The following is a 19,433-nucleotide window of genomic DNA, read 5'->3' as shown; positions in this document are numbered from 1 at the left end:
CAACATACAGCAAAACTAGAAAATATTTACTCTATCCATTTGTCTATATGATACAGATTATACATAAAGATATATGTAAGAGATTGTAATATATCATAAAGATTCAGATTTGAATATATATAGTGCTCCCACACCAGGAGGAAAACACATAAAAATCACTGAAAAAACAGAACAAAGAATAGAATAAAGAATATAATGATCAGGATTGGTCATATTGGTAAAGAGGCAGATTCAAACTATTAGCAGTATTGTAGACTAGTTAAGCCTTGCACTTTAACAGCATCCATAATGGAATATAAAATGATCTTATTACTTATCTCATACAAATCACTTCTTGGAATGTATCTTAAAGAAATATTTTCACTGTGCATAAATGTGCCTACAAAAATATTTGTTACAATAATATTTATAATTTTTAAAATTGGAAAAAAACCTTAAACAAACATGTAGGAACTGGACAAATAAATTATAGAACTCATAGTGCGAAAAACGACATAACAATTAAAAGAATGAAAAAAATCCGTATGCACTAAAATATGGTAGACATTATCACGGCCCCAAAGAAGATTCCATATTCTAGTCTTGGGACTCCAAACACACCATGTAACATGGCAAAGGAACTCTGCAGATGTAGTTAGAATTACTAATCACTATTGCCTTAAAATACAGAGATTTCCTGTATTATCCAAATGGGCCCAATATAATTGTATAAGCCTTTAAAAGCAGCAGCAGAAGGCAGAGAATCAGTGAAATAGATTCAAACCATGAGAAGAACTGGATGCTCCAGGCAGGTGTGAAGATGGAGAAGGCCAGTGTGAAGGGAACCACAAGGAACTAAGTTCTGTCAACAAACTGAATAAGCTTGGAAGCGGATTCCTCCCCAGACTCTCTAGAGAAAAGTGCAGCCTGGCTGCCTGGCTGATGCCTTGATCTTGGAATTAGTCATGTTGTGCCTAACATTTGACCTACAAAGCTGTAAGATAATACATGGTGTTGTTTTAAATGTTAGGTTTGTGGTAATTTGTGATGCAGCAATAGAGAGCTAATACATGAGTGAAACAAATTTCCAAAGCATATTATTAAGGGAAAAGATAAGATAGAGAGCAACATAAAAAAAACAAATGTATGTAAGTCGGGAGTTCCGGTCATGGTGCAGTGGAAAAGAATCCAACTAGGAACCATGAGGTCTCGGGTTCGATCCCTGGCCTCACTCAGTGGGTTAAGGATCCGGCGTTGCTGTGAACTGTGGTGTAGGTGGCAGACTCGGCTTGGATCTGGCGTTGCTGTGGTTGTGGTGTAGGCTGGCAGCTGTAGCTCCAATTAGACCCCTAGCCTAGGAAACTCCACATGCAGTGGGTGTGGCCCTAAAAAGAAAAAAGACAAACAAACAAAAAACAAATGTATGTAAGTATATTGCATATTTATATAATTTTTGCCAATATGCCCCACATAGCTTCAGCCACAGCCATCATTTCTTTTTGATCACTGATCTGTGTTTCAGCTTGTTTTCTAGGATATTGCAAATAGTTTTGAAAACCTTTGAAAATACTTGTGGTTAATGTTCTGAAGTAACAGAACTGATTTCCTAACGTATTAAAAAAAGAAAAAAAAAAAAGAAAGGAGGGAGTTCCCATTGTGCTGCAGCAGAAATGAATTGGACTAGTATCCATGGGGATGCGGATTCAATCCCTGGCATCACCCGTTGGGTTAAGGATCTGGAATTGCCATGAGCTGTGGTGTAGGTCATAGAGGCAGCTCGGATCTGATGTTGCTGTAGCTGTGGTGTAGGTCGGGAGCTACAGCTCCAATTTGACCTATAGCCCAAAAACTTTCATATGTTGCAGGTGCGGCCCTAAAAAGCAAAAAATCAAAACAAACAAACAAAAAACACAGGAGAGAAGAGCATGAGAACACAAGTGCTACAACATTAGAAAACAAACTAACCAAACGCTTGTCAGTGAGTGTCTTTGAAAAGCCTGGAAACCAATGACATTCAAGTTTATTCTTGTGTTTGGGTCAAACTTTGTATTCTTAATTTACTTCCCTCTAGAATCCATATTTTGAATTAACTTGAATACATCATATTAGAAAACCAATGCATCACACCTTGATTAGTAAGAGTAGATTGGTCTGGCTGTAAGAGGCAGAATTCTATGAAGGACTCCTGTATGAAATTAGCTCTTATATTAAGTGCCCTCCTTTTTGAGTGTAGGTGGAATATACGAATATGATGAGGCAGCATTCCTAGGATATTAATTTATGTGACAACCAGAGATTATTCAGATAGGTTTAATCAAATCACATGTACCCTTGAAAAGCAGAGAGTTTTCTCTGGCTGGTGTCAGAAAAGGAAGTCAGGGATTTGAAGTACTTTAGTTTTGAAGGTAGAGGGAGGCATGTGCCAAGGAATGAGGTAGCCTTTAGGAGCTGAAAGCGGCACACCCACTGACAAGCAGCGAAGGAACAGGTCAGTCAGACAACCACATCAAAGTAAATTTTTTCTTTTTTTTTGCTTTTAGGGCAGCACCCACGGCGTATTGAGGTTCCCAGGCTTGGGGTCAAATCAGAGCTACAGCTGCCGGCCTATGCCACAGCCACAGCAACAAAGGATCCAAGCTGCATATGTGGGCTACACCACAGCTCATGGCAACGCTAGATCCTTAACCTACTATTCAAGGCCAGGGATCGAACCTGCAACCTCATGTTTCCCAGTCTGATTTGTTTCTGCTGCGCCACGATGGGAACTTCCCCACCCCGTTTTTTTCCTCACGTAAGTAAATCTAACCAATGAACTTGGAGGGTCAACAAGCTTGGAAGCAGATTCTTCCCCAGAACCTTCAGATAGGCACCTGGACAACCAACGTCTTGGTGTCCACTTTGTGAAACTAAGTAGAGAACCCAGTAAAGCCCCTTGGATTTTAGAACTATAGATCTGAACAATAATGAGCTGTTTTAAGCTGCTAAATTTGTGGTAATCTGTTAGTCACGATTAGAAAACTACTATACTGGGTATTCTGCAGTCAGCAAATAGTGAACTACAGAAAATAAATACCAGCTCTTGGCACACAAGTGCCATGTACTCTCTTATTGTCTTCACAGTGTGTTGGGGTCTAAATATATGCTCGGTAAATATCTTCAGTTTGGGTAGGTGGTGAGTAAATGCATGAATGAATAAGTGAATGAAGCAATAAATAATCTTTGGTCAGTCAAGTCAGCCAACAAATATTTATGGAATGCCCAGTATGTATTATGAGTCATCTGAGTGTTGGACATAATAGAAAGATGTCCAAGACCTCAGGGAATTTATATTCCAGTTTCAAATAAGAGCTCAAAATCCCAGGGACTAGAGCTTCTCATGCCAGAGGAACAGAAGATCATTGGAATGAGGTGAATGAAGGCCCATGGAGAGAGAGGGTCATAAAGTCAGCAAGGGGCCTTTTCAGGCAGGACTTTGAAGGCCACACAGAGGCGGTGAATGTGATGAGGAGACACTGGAGAGTTAAGGGGGGAAATGGTGTGATATGACATATGCTTTTATCTTATAAATCAACAAGGATACTAAACATCTGAAGAAAGTTTTTTAAATAATATAAATCTGAAGAAAACTGATTACTACAGAGATGCCAACACAATAATCCCCAACTTGCAGGTGTGCTGTATCAAATTTAAAGTTGAAAGCTATACAATGCCCCACTAATTTTCAGAGGATATATTCCAAGACTCCAGTAGATGCCTGAAAACCATAAATGGAACTCCACCCTATATATATTCTGTTTTTCCTATGTATATACCTATGAAAAAATTTAACTTATAAATTAAGCAAAATAAGAGTTTAATAACAATAGCTAACAATAAATAGAATGATTATAATAATATACTGGAAATCTCTTGTGGTGCAGCAGGTTAAGGATCCAGCATTGTCACGGTAGTGGCTTGGGCTGCTGTTGTGGCATGGGTTCAATTCTTGGCCCAGGAACTTCCATATGCTGGTGTGTGGGGGGTGGCCAAGTTAAAATAAATAACAATATACTGTAACAAAAGTTATATGAGTGTGGTTTCTCGAAAAAAAAAAATATTTTTTAGTGCATAGAAATGCTACTTTTTAATCACTTTATTCTCTCAAGTGATTTGACTATAACAATTTTTGACTGTAAAAATATTTGACTGTAAAAATTTAATGCCCTTTCCAGAGTTTCTGTCTTGGCCTCAGTGGAAATGAATCTGACTACCATCCATGAAGATGCAGGTTCAATCTTTGGTATTGCTCATTAGGTTAAGGATCTGATGTTGCCGTGAGCTGTGGTACAGGTCATAGAGGAGGTAGGATCTGGCATTGCTGTGGCTGTGGTGCAGGCCAGCGGCTATAGCTCCGATTCGAACCCTAGCCTGGGAACTTCCATGTGCTGCAGGTACGGCCCTAAAAAGACCAAAAAAAAAAAAAAAAAAAAAAAGAATGCCTTTTCCATTTCAAGCACTTACCACACACACTGTGGCTATAACTTCTGCAGTTTGAGGGATACAGCAAAAGTAACAGGAATTTCTTTTTTCCTTTTTCACGATTTCATGCATATAAGATTCATTCCTACTATAGATCTTAGTAACCTCGGAATGAGATTTTTTTCTTTCTTATCACGTACTTTTCACTTTTCACTTTACGGTTCTCTTTGGCAAATCCCAATTGCTGGTATCATTGTTCTTGAACGTGAGGCCATTACTAAGTAAAATAAGGGTTACTTGAACACAAATACTGCAATACTGCAATAGTTGATCTGATAACCTAGATGCAACTAAGCGACTAGTGGGATATGCTGCACAGAGGGATGGTTTATATCCATTGTGGGATGGGGCTGGACAGTGCAGAATTTCATCATACTGCTCAGAATGATGTGCGATTTAAATCTATAAATTGTTCTGACTGGTGTAAGATGGTACCTCATTGTAGTTTTGATTTGCAGTTCTTTCTTTTCTTTTCTTTTTCGTCTTTTTTGCCATTTCTTGGGCCGCTCCCGTGGCATATGGAGGTTCCCAGGCTAGGGGTCGAATCAGAGCTGTAGCCACCGGCCTATGCCAGAACCACAGAAACCCAGGATCCGAGCCGTGTCTGCGACCTACACCACAGCTCACGGCAACGCCGGATCCTTAACCCACTGAGCAAGGCCAGGGATGGAACCCGAAACCTCATGGTTCCTAGTTGGATTAGTTAACCACTGAGCCACGACGGGAACTCCTTGATTTGCATTTCTCTAATAATTAGTGATGTTGCCTAATTTCACTAATGATGTCTTCATGTGCCTACTGGCCATCCGTACATCTTTTTTGGAGAAATGTCTACTTAGGTCTTCTACCCATTTTTTGATTAGGTTGTTTTTTTGTTGTTGAGTTGTATGAGTTTGCATAATTTGGCAACTATTAAGCCCTTGTCAGTTGCACTGTTTGCAACTATTTTCTCCCATTCTGTAGGGTTTTTTTTTTTTTCATTTGTTTATGGTTTCCTTTTCTGTGCAAAAGTTTGTAAGTTTGATTAGGTCCCATTTGTTTATTTTATTTTATTTCCCATTGCCTTGGGAGACTGACCTAGAAAACATCTGTATGGTTTATGTCAGAGAATGTTTCACCCATGTTTTCTTCCAAGAGTTTTATGGTGTCTTATGTTTCAATCTTTAAGCCATTTTGAGTTTACTTTTGTGCATGGTGTGAGGGGTGTGTTTTAGGTCAGAATGGCCACTGTTAATAAGTCTACAAATAACAAATGATGGAGAGAGTGTGGAGAAAAGGGAACCCTCCTACACTGCTGGTGGCACTGTAAATTGGTACAACCACTATGGAAAACAGTACAGAGATATCTCAGAAAACTAAATATAGAACTACCATATGATCCAGCAATTCCACTCCTGGGCATGTATCTGGACAAAACTTTCATTAAAAAAGATACATGCACCCCTATGTTCACTGCAGCACTTGGCTATTCACGATAGCCAAGACATGGAAACCTAAATGTCCATTAACAGATGAATGGATTAAGAAGATGTGGTACATACATACAACGGAATACTATTCAGCCACAGTATGGAGGTACCTTAGAAATCTATACATAAAATTAGCATATGACCCAATAATCCCACTCTTGGGCATATACCCAGAGAAAACTTTCCTTAAAAAAGACACATGTACCCGCATGTTTATTGCAGCTCTATTCACAATAGCCAAGACGTGGAAACAACCCAAATGTCCACTAACAGATGACTGGATTAGGAAGATGTGGTATATATACACAATGGAATACTACTCAGCCATAAAAAAAGAACAAAATAACGCCACTTGCAGTAACATGGATGGAACTAGAGACTCTCATACTGAGTGAAGTAAACCCGAAAGAGAAAGACAAATACCATATGATATCACTTGTATGTGGAATCTAAAATATGGTACAAGTTAACCTATCTACAAAATAGAAACAGACTCACAGACATAGAGAACAGACTTGCGGTTGCCAAGGGGAAGGGGGGATGGAGTAGGATGGACTAGGATTTGGGGATTGATAGGTACAAACTATTACATTTAGAATGGATAAGTAATGAAGTTCTACTGTACAGCACAGGGAATATATCTAGTCTCTTGGGATAGACCATGATGGAAGATAATGTAAGAAAAGGAATATATATATATATATATGGAAATGACTGGGTCACTTTGCTATACAGCAGAAATTTGCACATTGTAAATCAAATATACTTTAATTTTTAAAAAGTAAAAAAAAAAAAAAAAAAAACCAAACCGTATAAATTGTTTATTTCTGGAATCTTAGACTTAATATTCTCAGACCATGGCTGACTGCAAGTAAAAGAAACGAAGGAAGGCAAGGCCTAAAGTAAAAGGGAAATACTGTACTTTGGGTTTAATATATACTGCTACACAAAGAAAATGAAGTTAACTGTGACTTACCCTTGTCATTCCACATTATGTACATATACTACTCATTTTCCTGGTGGTCATCATTTGCCAATACAATCATGTAACTTATACATATTTTTTAAAACACCTGGAATGTTCTACTAATAAAATCTGAGTTTCAACTACTTTTAAGTGTCCAAAGCCCTGGTAAGAACTTATCTATTTAATTAACCAATTAACTCTGCTTACAACCTAGTAGGCAGAATTTGGACCCTCCAGCAAAATTTTATGGACTGATGATATGTGGGGAACCATTTCTTTTGGGAAAAAAAAAAAAAAAGTAGAGCAGGCTCTGTTACTTTAAGTGAAATAAATGGGAGGAAACACTGAGGTCAGAAATCATGGAAGATTAATATTAAATATATAGCATGTAAAATGCATTAGAATTACTTCACAGTTCTTTCATGAGCTAAAAATAGAGGATATTGTATAAAGGGGCCTTAAGTTACACTTAGAAAAGACTGAAAGACAAGTGCGACACTGGAATGAGCAAAGGGTGTTCTTGTCTTCTCTTAGGTCAAGAAAACATTTTGAAATCCCTGGTGATTGCTGAATTTTTTCTTTAAACTAGGCAAAAAAGTTAACAATGTCTAATACTGCATATATTACAATGGTGTTTCCATTTCTTTAGAACTCTGGATGGTGATGATTCTCTGGAATTTACAAAGTAAAGAGAGAAGAAAGAAGGAAGGAGGAAAGGAGAGAGGTTGAACATAAGAGAGATGGGAAGGGAGAGAGGGAAAGAGAGAGACAGGGAGACATAAAGAGATGGGGGGGGCGCGGAGAGAACAGAGAGATTAATGGGACGGTTTCACTTAGACACTTTGGAAACCGTGAAAGTATTTTTTCCTGTTGTAGTTACAGTATCTGGACCTCCTATTGGCAGTCAGTGTATTGAGGCTAGTGCTATGGACTGAATGTTTGTGTCCCCCCAGAATCCATATGTTAAAACCCTAATTCCCACTGTGATGGTATTTAGAGGTGAAACCTTTTGAGGGAATTAGATTTAGATGAGGTCTTAGATGAGGGCAAAGCCCCTGTAATGAGATTAGTGCCCTTATAAGAAGACAAAGTGACCAGAGCTTGCTCTCTCTCTCTTCCTTGTGAGGACACAGCAAGAAGATGGCAGTCTATAAACAAGGACAGAGCCTCACTAAGAATTTAACCATACTGGCACCCTGTTCTAGGCCTTTTGACCTTCAGAACTGTCAGAAGTAAATGTTTTTTGTTGTTGTTGATGTTTTTGTTTAAGTCACCCAATCTGTGGTATTCAGATTAATACAGCTGGCACAGGTTAATACAGCTAGAGAGGCTAAACATCTACAAAAAATTGCCCTGCCCAAATGAACCTAGTGTTCCTATAGTTTCCATTGAGAAACTCTGAATCTTAGTCAAGTGAGTAAGTTGGATTTTTTTTGTGAGCACTCTTCATTCAGGAGTTACACGCTTGAGATGGAACCAAAGGCAATGACTAAACCAAGAAAACCAAGTTAACCTTCTATGTCCACGAGTGGTGCAATGTACAGACCTAGGTCTATGCCTATTTGTTAATTTGACATCTTCATTGAATTATATTTTTCTCATTTATGAGGCAGGCAAAATACTCTGTAAAAATTTTGCAGAATTTGTTCTTGAATTATTTAATAATATTAAAATCAAAACTCATTGTTCAAGGAATGAAGTTAACAGAGTATTTATTATAATATTGCCTGAAAGCTCTTTTTCTGACCCAGACAGTAAAAAAAAAAAATTCTACCTGACTCTTTCAGGGAATTGTTCATTTTTTCCACACTACTTCTGAAGTAACCATTCCCAAAATAAAAATTTATTTTTCATGGGTCAGAGACATCATAAGCAGAGGATGCACATCAATCCATATAATACAAAATAGGACTTCATTCCCACAAGACAAATAATACTGTAGTTTTGGGGCAGGCAAACTCTTACCTGAGAGCAAGGAAATAAATTTCATGGTCCCAAATCTATGCTCCAATAAATAATCAATGAATGAACAACATAGAAATAGTTAGCTACAGTGTAACCTTAGTTATTCTACTATCCTTGGAGAAAAGCACCCATAAACAAAGAAAGGATCACTGTTCACCTTCAGACCACAATACTTTGATATTTCCCATCCAAGCAGTCTTTCTTAAAAGGGGGGTCATCCTCAAAAGAATCTTTCCAGCTGAAGAGTCCTTCCCTCGTGGCCCGTAGGTAGAGGCTGTCACACAAAAACTATATTGACCTCAAGAAGAGACTGTCCTCCTAGAGAGCCCATTGTGGGTGGTAGAATTCTTTGCTCAGCTTTTTCTGAATTTTAGCTTTTCAGAGCATTCAGGTTCAGAGGAACAGTATAGGTAGGTATGCGATACAATGTCACAGGAACAGAAAAGAGGCCAAATTTCCAACTTAATCTAAAGTTCATTTAAAATAGAAAAGGTATTGTGGTAATATAATAAGATCCTTGCTCTCATATCTGATATGCACCTGCTTGGAATAAAGATTTTAGATGTAATTAAGACTTATTACCTTATTTAAAACCATATTGCCTTATAACTTGAATCCTCATCTTTTTTCTTTCTCCTTATTCACATTAATTTCTGTAGGTCATCTATAGAGACAGAAACAATACATGCCTTTTCTGACCTCATAAGGACACTGCGGGTAGTTCTCTATTATTACATTTTGTTTCCTTTTTTAATGCTTTTCTTTTACATTTGCCACCATTAACTAGAAACTTTTTTTTTTTTTTACCCTTTGAGGTTATCCAATTTTCCTGCTCCAAAGTCAGGGATTCTGTGAATCTCATTCCTTGAGCAACTGAAAACCTGACTAAACAGCTGCGCATGAACTTCTGGAGACTGTAATGCAAGGATGGCAAATAAGAATCAGGTCACACCTACTCAGAAAGGTTATGTCCATGACACTTCATGGGGCTTCTGCAATAGTGAAAACATTCATCTCAATCCTGAGGTGTTTCTTTTCAAGAAAGATAACTCAGATGTTGTTTTTCAATCCTCTTTTTCTTGTTAAATTCTTCCAGGCAGGGACTGTGCCTCATGTATGCTTCCTGCAGCTCTCCTCAGGACCTACAGTGCATGCTATGTGTAGGAACATGGTCATCCTGGGCTAGAGGCTTTGGTTCGTCTCTTGAAACATTTGCTTTTTGCTGTTGTTTTATTTATCACTTATTCTTGGCTAGAGGAGAGGCAAAAGCGGAGTATAAAAAGAAAAAAAGGTAGACTGGAAAAGGAATCAAAGAAAAAGGTCCTTAGAGGGATTGTGCAACTGGATGGAAAAGAATGGAGTAAAGCCTCAGAGAGCAAGTGGGCAGAGATGTGAGAAGAGAATGCAGTGTAATGAAAATAAAGGTGGGAAAAGAATTTTTTTTATTTTGTTTTTAGGGCAGCAACTGCAGCATATGGAGGTTCCCAGACTAGGGGCTGAAGTGGAGCTACATCTGCTGGCCTACACCACAGCCATAGCAACACAGGATCTGAGCCGAGACTGTGATCTACACCACAGCTCATGACAACAGCAGATTCTTAACCCACTGGGTGAGGCCAGGGATTGATCCGGAAACCTCATGCTTCCTAGCTGGATTCGTTTCTGCTGCACCATGACAGGAACTCCTTTTTTAAAAAAATTAGTTTTTTTTATTTAATGATTTTAATTTTTTCCATTATTGCTGGTTTACAATGTTCTATCAATTTTCTACTGTACAGCAAGATGACCCAGTCACACATACACACATGCATTCTTTTTTCTCACATTATCATGCTCCATCACAAGTGACTAGACATAGTTCTCAGCACCATACAGCAGGATCTCATTGCTTATACATTCCAAAGGAAATAGTTTGCATCTATGAACCCCAAATTCCAAGTCCACCCCACTCCCTCCTCCTCCCCCTTGGCAACCACAAGTCTGTTCTCCAAGTCTATGATTTTCTTTTCTGTGGAAAGGTTCATTTGTGCCATATATGAGATTCCAGATGTAAGTGACATCATATGGTATTTGTCTTTATCTTTCTGACTTCACTTAGTATGAGCGTCTCTAGTTCCATCCATGTTGTTGCAAATGGCATTACTTTGTTCTTTTTCATGGCTGGGTAATATTCCATTGGGTATATATACCACCTCTTCTTAATCCAATCATCTGTCGATGGACATTTAGGTTGTTTCCAAGTCTTGGCCATTGTGAACGGTGTTGCAATGAACATATGGGTGCATGTTATCTTTTTCAAGGAAAGTTTTGTCCAGATATATGCCCAATAGTGGAATTGCCAGGTCCTATGGTAGTTCTATGTATAGTTTTCTAAGGTATCTCCATAGTATTTTCCATAGTGGTTATACCACTTGACATTTCCACCAACAATGAGGGAGGGTTCCCTTTTCTCCATACCCCCTCCAGCATTTGTTATTTGTGGACTTATTAATGATGGCCATTCTGACTAGTACCTCATACTAGTTTTGATTTGCACTTCTCTAATAATCAGGGATGTTGAGCATTTTTTCATGTGCTTGTTGGCCATCTGCATATCTTCTCTGGAGAAATGTCTAATCAGGTCTTTTGCCCATTTTTCAATTGGGTTGTTGGCTTTTTTGCTGTTGAGTTGTATAAGTTGCTTGTATATTTTAGAGATTAAGTCCTTGTCAGTTGCATCATTTGAAACTATTTTCTTCCATTATATAAATTGTCTTTTGGTGTTTTTTTATGGTTTTCTTCGCTGTGCAAAAGCTTGTTAGTTTGATTAGGTCCCATTTGTTTATTTTTGCTTTTGTTTATGTTGCCTTGGGAGACTGACCAGAAAAAACATTTGTAAGGTTGATGTCAGAGAATGTTTTGCCTATGTTCTCTTCTAGGAGTCTGATGGTGTCTTGTCTTACATTTAAGTCTTTAAGCCATTTTGAGTTTATTTTTGTGCATGCTATGAGGGTGTGTTCCAGTTTCACTGATTTACATGTGGCTGTCCAGTTTTCCCAGCACCACCTACTGAAAAGACTGTCTTTTCCCCATTTTATGTTCTTGCCTCCTTTGTCAAAGATTAACTGACCATAGGAATCCGGGTTTATTGGTGGGTTCCCTGTTCTGTTCCATTGGTCTGTATGTCTGTTTTGGTACCAGGACCACACTGTCTTGATGACTGTGGCTTTGTAATAGTGCCTGAAGTCTGGGAGAGTTATGCTTCCTGCTTGGTTTTTGTCTCTTAAGATTGCTTTGGCAATTCTGGGCCCATATAAATTTTTGGATTGTTTGTTCTAGTTCTTTAAAAAAACATCATGGGTGATTCAATAGGGATTGCACTGAATCTGTAGATTGCTTTGTATAGTATGGCCATTTTTACAATATTAATTTTTCCAATCCAGGAGCATGGAATACCTTTCCATTTCTTTCAATCTTCTTTAATTTCCTTGACTAATGTTCTTCTATTCTTTTTATAAATCAAAATACTGGGACATTAACAGAACTGTTTGTTATTTCTTCTCTGGTGACTGTAATCTCTCAGTTTAGTGAGAATACGTAACTAGTTTAAATTTTTATTAGTAAAATTATCATTGTAGTGTTTCATTGTCTTGAACTTCGCATTAAAATCCATCCTCCAGAGATCAATGTTCAAAATGAAAGTAACAACCGTCAAAATTTCTTCAGGGAAAAAAAAAAGTAAATACCATAGGAACCAACAAACTTAAACAACAAAACTGCCACATTTTCTGTTCTTGTTTCTTATTGCTTAATTAAGTCCTCAAAAGAATCATTTTATTAACACTAAGTGGATTCAAGCAGGACAAATATTCACAAAAACAAAGAACAAGTGTCAGAAGCAAACTTATTGTTAATAACCTCAAACCTCATTCCCCTTCGAGTCATACTTAATCCTGATTTATCAGTGTGTGGGTGTTACATTCAATGAAATTAAATTTTAATTAATTAATTTATTTTTAATTTTTTAATTAAAAAAAATTTTTAGGGCCACGCCCATGGCATATGGACGTTCCCAGGCTAGAGGTCTAGTCAGAGCTACAGCTGCTGGCTTACGCCATAGCCATAGCAATGTAGGATCCGAGCCGTGTCTGCCACCTACTCCACAGCTCACGGCAACACCAGATCCTTAACCCACTGAGTGAGGCCGGGGATCGAACCCTCAACCTCACGGTTCCTAGTCAGATTTGTTTCCACTGTGCCACGACGGGGACTCCATAATTAAATTTTTAGAAATGTGCAGGACCAGAATCTTTTTTATCTTGGAGTATGCCCTTTAGGCTATGTTTAGAAGGATGGAAAATTACACAACTTGCTCTGAACACAGAACCATCATTAACATATACTCAAAATTTATTCAAGAAGTTCGGTATCTTATTGCTTCAAGTAACAAGATATACAATTTAAAGTGGCAGAAATATTGAGAAACTTATTGTCCTCTATGAAATACCAAGAGGGGAATTTCAATGGTGTCTACTTTTTTCTCTGACTTCTTCAATATAGTTATGTTTCTCTTCATAATTACCAGACAGCAAAAGCAGTTCTTCGCATCATATACAAACCCCAAATATGACAGTGAAAAGAGAAATGACCTTTCCTTCCAGGGTCTTCCTTTCATTAAAGGGAAACTTCTCCAATAACTCATAAGTAGATTGCCCATCAGAACTCCTGGGTGAGGATCAGGTCACCCTCCCTGTCTATCTGCAAGGGAGGGTGGTGTGAATGAAAAATGTTGCCTGCTGTAAGGTAAACAAAGGATGTTGCAACTGTCAAGCCACTAAAGGCATGCTCAATGGTGAGCCCCAAGGGAACTTGGGATGGAGACAAAGAGACCCCCTGCCAAGCCCTCAGCCAATTGCAGCCACTCCCAACTGTGTACCCTAATGGGATTCAGGATGGAGAAAAAAGCAGGATACCAGATAGTTAAGGTGTATATCAAAGGAATGATTTCAGAGATCCCAGACTCTTGCATCTTCCCAAACACAGAAAAGTACTAAATTCACTACTTGAGATATCTTTAGCAGTAATCCTTTAAAGTAGTAATCCTTTAAAGTTTCTGACTTTGGTCTTTGTTGAAAAACTGCTATATATCCTTGTTCCTCCCCTATTTCTTCAGAGCAGTCCCTCAGGCTTAAGTCCTCAGTTTTGTCTACCAAATAAAACATAATTCTCAATTTTTAGGTTGTGCATTTTTTAGCCAACAGTGGGAAAAGAAGTTCTGACCTTTTCTGTCTTTATAAAAGTAGATAGGTTCTGTCAACGTAAGCAGCTTTTGGCAGGAAAGAGCTCTCTGCCGGAGGCTCCTTTGTCTTGTTAGTAACCTTAAACCAGGTAGCCCCATGTCCTTCTTATCTCCAGCCCTAGCACATCTTTCAAATCTTTTGATTGCATAATACCTTGCCTAAATTGTTGGTTCTTTCCATAGATCCAAGAAGTAGAAATGAATAATGGGTAATTAACAGATGACCAGATCTCTTCCCTAGCTTCCCCTTCAGTAAACTCTAGAATTGTGTAAACAAGATAGCACCTAAAGAAAAATCACAAGTTGACCACCCTGCATACAGTAGGGAATGACTAGACTCTGACCCTTTATCTCAATGATTAACTGAGATTACTTCCATTTTTCCCTTTAAAAACATCCATGGCTGAGCAGTATCTTTGGAGGTGGTTTTCAGGGGACACAAAGTCCACCATCTCCCCAGACTGTCAGTATTCTGACTAAAAGCAATTTTCCTCTCTATCAACACTGTATCTTTCAAGTATGGATTTTTGAGTGGCAAGCAGTGGACCTGATTTGGTAACATCAAGGAATAAGAGGTCAGGCAGAAGAAGGTTTAAACACATCATATAATGCAAAGCTGAATAACATATATATTTCCTGTTAAACCTATAAATGTTATCAAGTATAGAAAATGTAGACAGTATTTTTTTTAACTCTGCTGCACTTGTTTTGATTTCACTGACTTCTAGAATCATTTCATGCACATTAGTAAAGACTATGAAGAGTTTAAAAGAGTCTATGAATAGAAACAAAACTATGAGAATTTGTTTTCAAAGAAATTCCAGTACCATTCATTAAGCTATTGTCTCAGTTTTTTTAGAGCCACACCCTAAAAAAGTTCCCAGTCTAGGAAATGAATCAGAGCTACAGCTGTCAGCTTACACCATAGCCATAGGATCGAGGGATCTGAGCTGCATCTACAACCTACACCACAGCTCACAACACTGGATCTCCAACCCACTGAGCGAGGCCAGGGATTGAACCTGCATTCTCATGTATACCAGTTGTATACTCAGTTACCACTGAGCCACAACAGGAACGCCTGTCTTTTAGCTTTAAATCGACGCTTTGATAGTCTACTTTGTGAAGATGGGACTTGAGTTATAAGTCATTCTTTCCCTTCTTCTGCTAGCCTCCTGATTGGTTCTGCTCCTAGAGGACATTAGGGAGACAGTGGGTGGCTTTAAGAGGATGAATGAACTTGCTCCCTTTCTGAGACTGTTTTTCTGTTTATTCTTCCCATGCACCCTATCAATACTTTTTAACTCTGCAATAATGGCAGATCATTCCGACAGCAGCCTCTAATTCCATTTTGCAGTTTTTCCAGTGATCACAGCACCAACCAATCCCAGGGTCCCTCTTCAGAGACACCAGCACTATCTGGCTAGAACACCATTCTCAAAGGTCTGTGTGCCAGCTTCAGAGGCAACTCTTCTGAGCTCAGAAGTGAGATACCAGCCAGGCCAAGCATTAAGCCTTCACGCAGGTCTATAGAGCACCTCCTTTACATGTCTAAATTCTAATCATCTCAACCTCTTTATTTGGTTTCTCCAGTCCAAGAGGAGGCCGTTCCCTGAAGTTGCTACCTCTGTAATACCTTAGCTTAGTGTTCCCCTTTTGCTTTCCCAGTTATTTAATATCTAGTCATCAATTCTTCACTGACTGCTTCTCTAATGGGCTGAATCTGTTCTTCTTAAGGGGAGATTATAGGTTTTTAAAAACGTACCAAAACAAGCTTCTACTGTCTCATCTTTCTATGCATCCTTATAATCATGTCTATTTCCTGTTATTCTTCTATGTTCAAATGCCATATTGGCTTCCATAACTTTAAAGGGTTAGATGCTTTTGTTTGCAACTCTTCACGCCCATCGCTATAATATTTAAAACAATCCAAATGAAAAAATCTATGTGCTGGGATAGCAGACATATTTAATATTTCTTAAATCTCTTCCTTTTATTTTAATAAATTCAGTGTATACTATATAGATCAAGTTATTCCAGGCTCCAAGTTCATGGCTTTGCAATTAAGACATGCTCAAGAGAAATGTGGCTAGCAAAAGAAGGAAGGCAGCATCAGGGGTGGAAAAAAGAGGAGAGTGATTTTGCTGAAAATAAAGGAACAGTGAGATATCACTGGTGACAAGGAAAGAGATGGTGGTAACAGTGAGCTCCCAGAGAAGGTGAAATATTATCTCCTGGTCATCTCTATAAGTAAATGGAAAAGGAGGGCTTTAACGTGTGGCATCATGCTTTATGACAGATGATGCAATGACCCTTCCCAAATGTCCATATGACTAGGTTATTTAGCTTGGACCTACCTAGAATTCATTTCAAGAAGATGGACTACTCAGGAAGGCTTAAGGATCTGCACCTAAAGAGTAACTGAATGAATCCAAACGCAAAGGCAGAAACATTTTTCACATTCACTTTAAAAGCTTTAAAAAATGCTATTTAAAGCTAAAACACAGAAGCCAAGATTACACTCAGACAAATACTCTGAAATATTTAGGGCAAGAATTGGGATGAAGTGGGGAGGAAGGGAAGGATCGTAATATTTGTTGCCTAAGGGGTATAATTATGCCTGCAACATATTTCCCAAGAACTTTTTAATCTTTTTAAAGTTTTCTACCTCTGTGCTTTCAAAAGCCAGCCTAGATACATTCTTAAAAGTGTGTGTGGGAGTTTCCATTGTGACACAGTGGAAACGAAGCCAACTAGTGTCCATGAGGATGCAGGTTTGATCCCTGGCCTCGCTCAGTGGGTCCGAGATCTGGCATGGTGCAGGTCACAGATGCAGCTCAGATCTCCCGTTGCTGTGGCTGTGGTGTAGGCTGGCAGCTATAGCTCCGATTTGACCCCCTAGCTTGGGAACTTCCATATGCCATGGCTGTGGCCCTTAAAAAAAGCGGAAAAAAAAAAAAAAAGAGGTGTGGGATCCAGAGGAAATGTGAGATATATCACTGATTACTTTGAATTCCCAAATGTCCTTTTTTTTTCCATCTTTTTGCCATTTCTTGGGCTGCTCCCGCGGCACATGGAAGTTCCCAGGCTAGGGGTCTAATTGGAGCTGAAGCCGCTGGCCTATACCACAGCTCACAGCAACGCCAGATCGTTAACCCACTGAGCAAGGCCAGGGATCGAACCCACAACCTCATGGTTCCTAGTCGGATTCGTTAACCACTGCGCCACGACGGGAACTCCTAAATGTCCTATTTTTTATAGCTACCTATAGCTATGTAGTTGGAAATAAACTGTTTCATAAATGTCAGCTACTTCTCACAAGCTTTAAATTGTTTGCTTTGTACCTGTGAAACACTGAGAGAAATTATTTTTTTTTCTTTAAGTTAAGCCTTAGTTCAAACAATCAGAGAAAATTTGCTTTTTATAAAACATTCTTTCAAAGAACGTTTAACTTGAATATGGTAACCTACTTCTTCAATTGGAGCTTTGTGGAGCTTTGTGAGTAGGTAAAATAACAAAGTTCTTGTTTTAAATTTAGGACTAGCAGTGGTCTAATCAATTCATCTTTGTAGGCCTGGAATAAAGTTCTAAGAACTCTTGTCCCTCAATTCTTTGTGGGGCACCTCCAGCAGTAGCATCTCCATTGGCGGCCCTTTGATTCCTTAATTGACGTAATTCCAAAAGGTGGAAGATTCTGATGCTGAAAACATCCATTTCTCATTTACTGAATGACAATAAATTTTTCCAGTCAGCTACCTGAACTATTACCAAATTGGATGCCCACTGTGATAAGCAAAAGACTCAAGAGCTGACTTAAGTACATGGAAGCAACCAGAAAAAACATACTGAAGGAAGTGAGTTTTGAATGAAAGGAAAATAATTAAACGATAGTAAGGGAACATAAAAGAATCTCACGAATGGAAGCAAATTACATAGCTTTGTTGCAGAGGAATTGAATAGAAAAATGATAATAATAATGTTTTAGTAATGTGGTATCATGTAGAAAGACAAAATATAGAATAGTGGTTATTTATAACTATTTTGATAAATTTTCATTTATTTATTCAGTAAATATTTATTGAGCAGCCACTATTGTCATTTTCTTTTTATTATACTACTTAGCTGTAGAGTAGATCTGTATAAATAGATTTATAACGGGTAATACATCTTTAAATAAATACACTGACTCTGGAGTTGTTTATTTTCTTTTCCCTCTTTTTTGAACAGTACTCTGATTTCCATACCTTCTCTCACTTAGTCTTTTCCACAACCCTGCTACATTGAATGTTCTGCCTTTTTTACATGAAGAAACTGAGGCTCAGAGGTGTTTAGAAATAGACCCAAACTCGCACATCTAGAAACAAAACCTAGCTCTGTTTGGCTCCCAAAGTACTCTTAACTGCTATACCAGTAGGTTTAACTGAACAGATACTCTATGATATATAATAATGAGACATGAAGTTTTAAAATGAGTATTAAGAAGTGCATAAGACTGCCACTCTTGAACTCAAAAGTGACAAAATGAAAACAGTGATTGCAAAAGAGGTTGCGGGCATGTTTGGCGATAGGAATTGGAAGCCACTAAAAGATTTTTTGTTTTATTATTATTATTATTATTATTATTTCTAATCATGCCAGAAACAATCATAGCATGACATAGGGGCAGGATGATGTTCATGGACACTTGCAGATTGAATTGAATTTGGGAAGGTGGATGTGAGGAGAGATAGTAACAGAAAAGTTAAAAACCATCCCCAGGTTGGCAAGTTTAGGAGCCCAGGATGATAGATACATTGTACCTGATGAAAAATCTGGACTGGAGTGGTTATTTTAGGGTAGTGAGAAGATGAATATTAGATTCAAAATTCATATAATCAGGAACTGCATTGTGTATTTAGAGTAAAATTCCATGACATCTTCTCTAGCTTTTCTCTATCCCCCAAACTTTTTTATCTCCCACCACAGCAAAAAGACTACGACACTTTTATAGGCAAGAATAATTTGGAAAGCCTGGGCTATAAAGTCAATTGATAGCTCAATAACAGATTTGGTTGGATCATAAGTTTTTTTATTTCTGGCAGCCATGTGCAAAGACTGTGGAGACTGGTTTTTCTCCCACCACAGTTGGTACATAAGCTGGTTAGGTGTTGGCAGTCCTTCATCCTCTCCTTCCTCCTTCCCTCCTTCCTGTTTTGGTTGTAGGTAAAATTCATAGGACATGTACTTGTGTCATTAAGCTTCTCAAGATATTGAATAA

At 38.3% G+C, this 19,433-nt stretch overlaps 1 protein-coding gene across 3 annotated transcripts in view; it reads right to left on the bottom strand.

Annotated features, from left to right (window-relative positions):
* The window catches only part of CAMK4 (calcium/calmodulin dependent protein kinase IV), a 224,577-nt gene that overhangs the window by 57,674 nt on the left and 147,470 nt on the right, over positions 1–19,433 (bottom strand). The gene's annotated exons all lie outside the window — the stretch shown is intronic.

This window comes from Sus scrofa, chromosome 2, assembly GCF_054392235.1.
Source record: "Sus scrofa isolate SSC_HxYL_T2T_F1_AM1 chromosome 2, Sscrofa_HxYL_maternal_Yorkshire_Landrace_v2.0, whole genome shotgun sequence".
In the NCBI taxonomy this organism is placed as follows: Eukaryota; Metazoa; Chordata; class Mammalia; order Artiodactyla; family Suidae; genus Sus; species Sus scrofa.
Note: the sequence above shows the minus strand (reverse complement) of the source record. Positions and strands in the feature narration are given on the sequence as shown.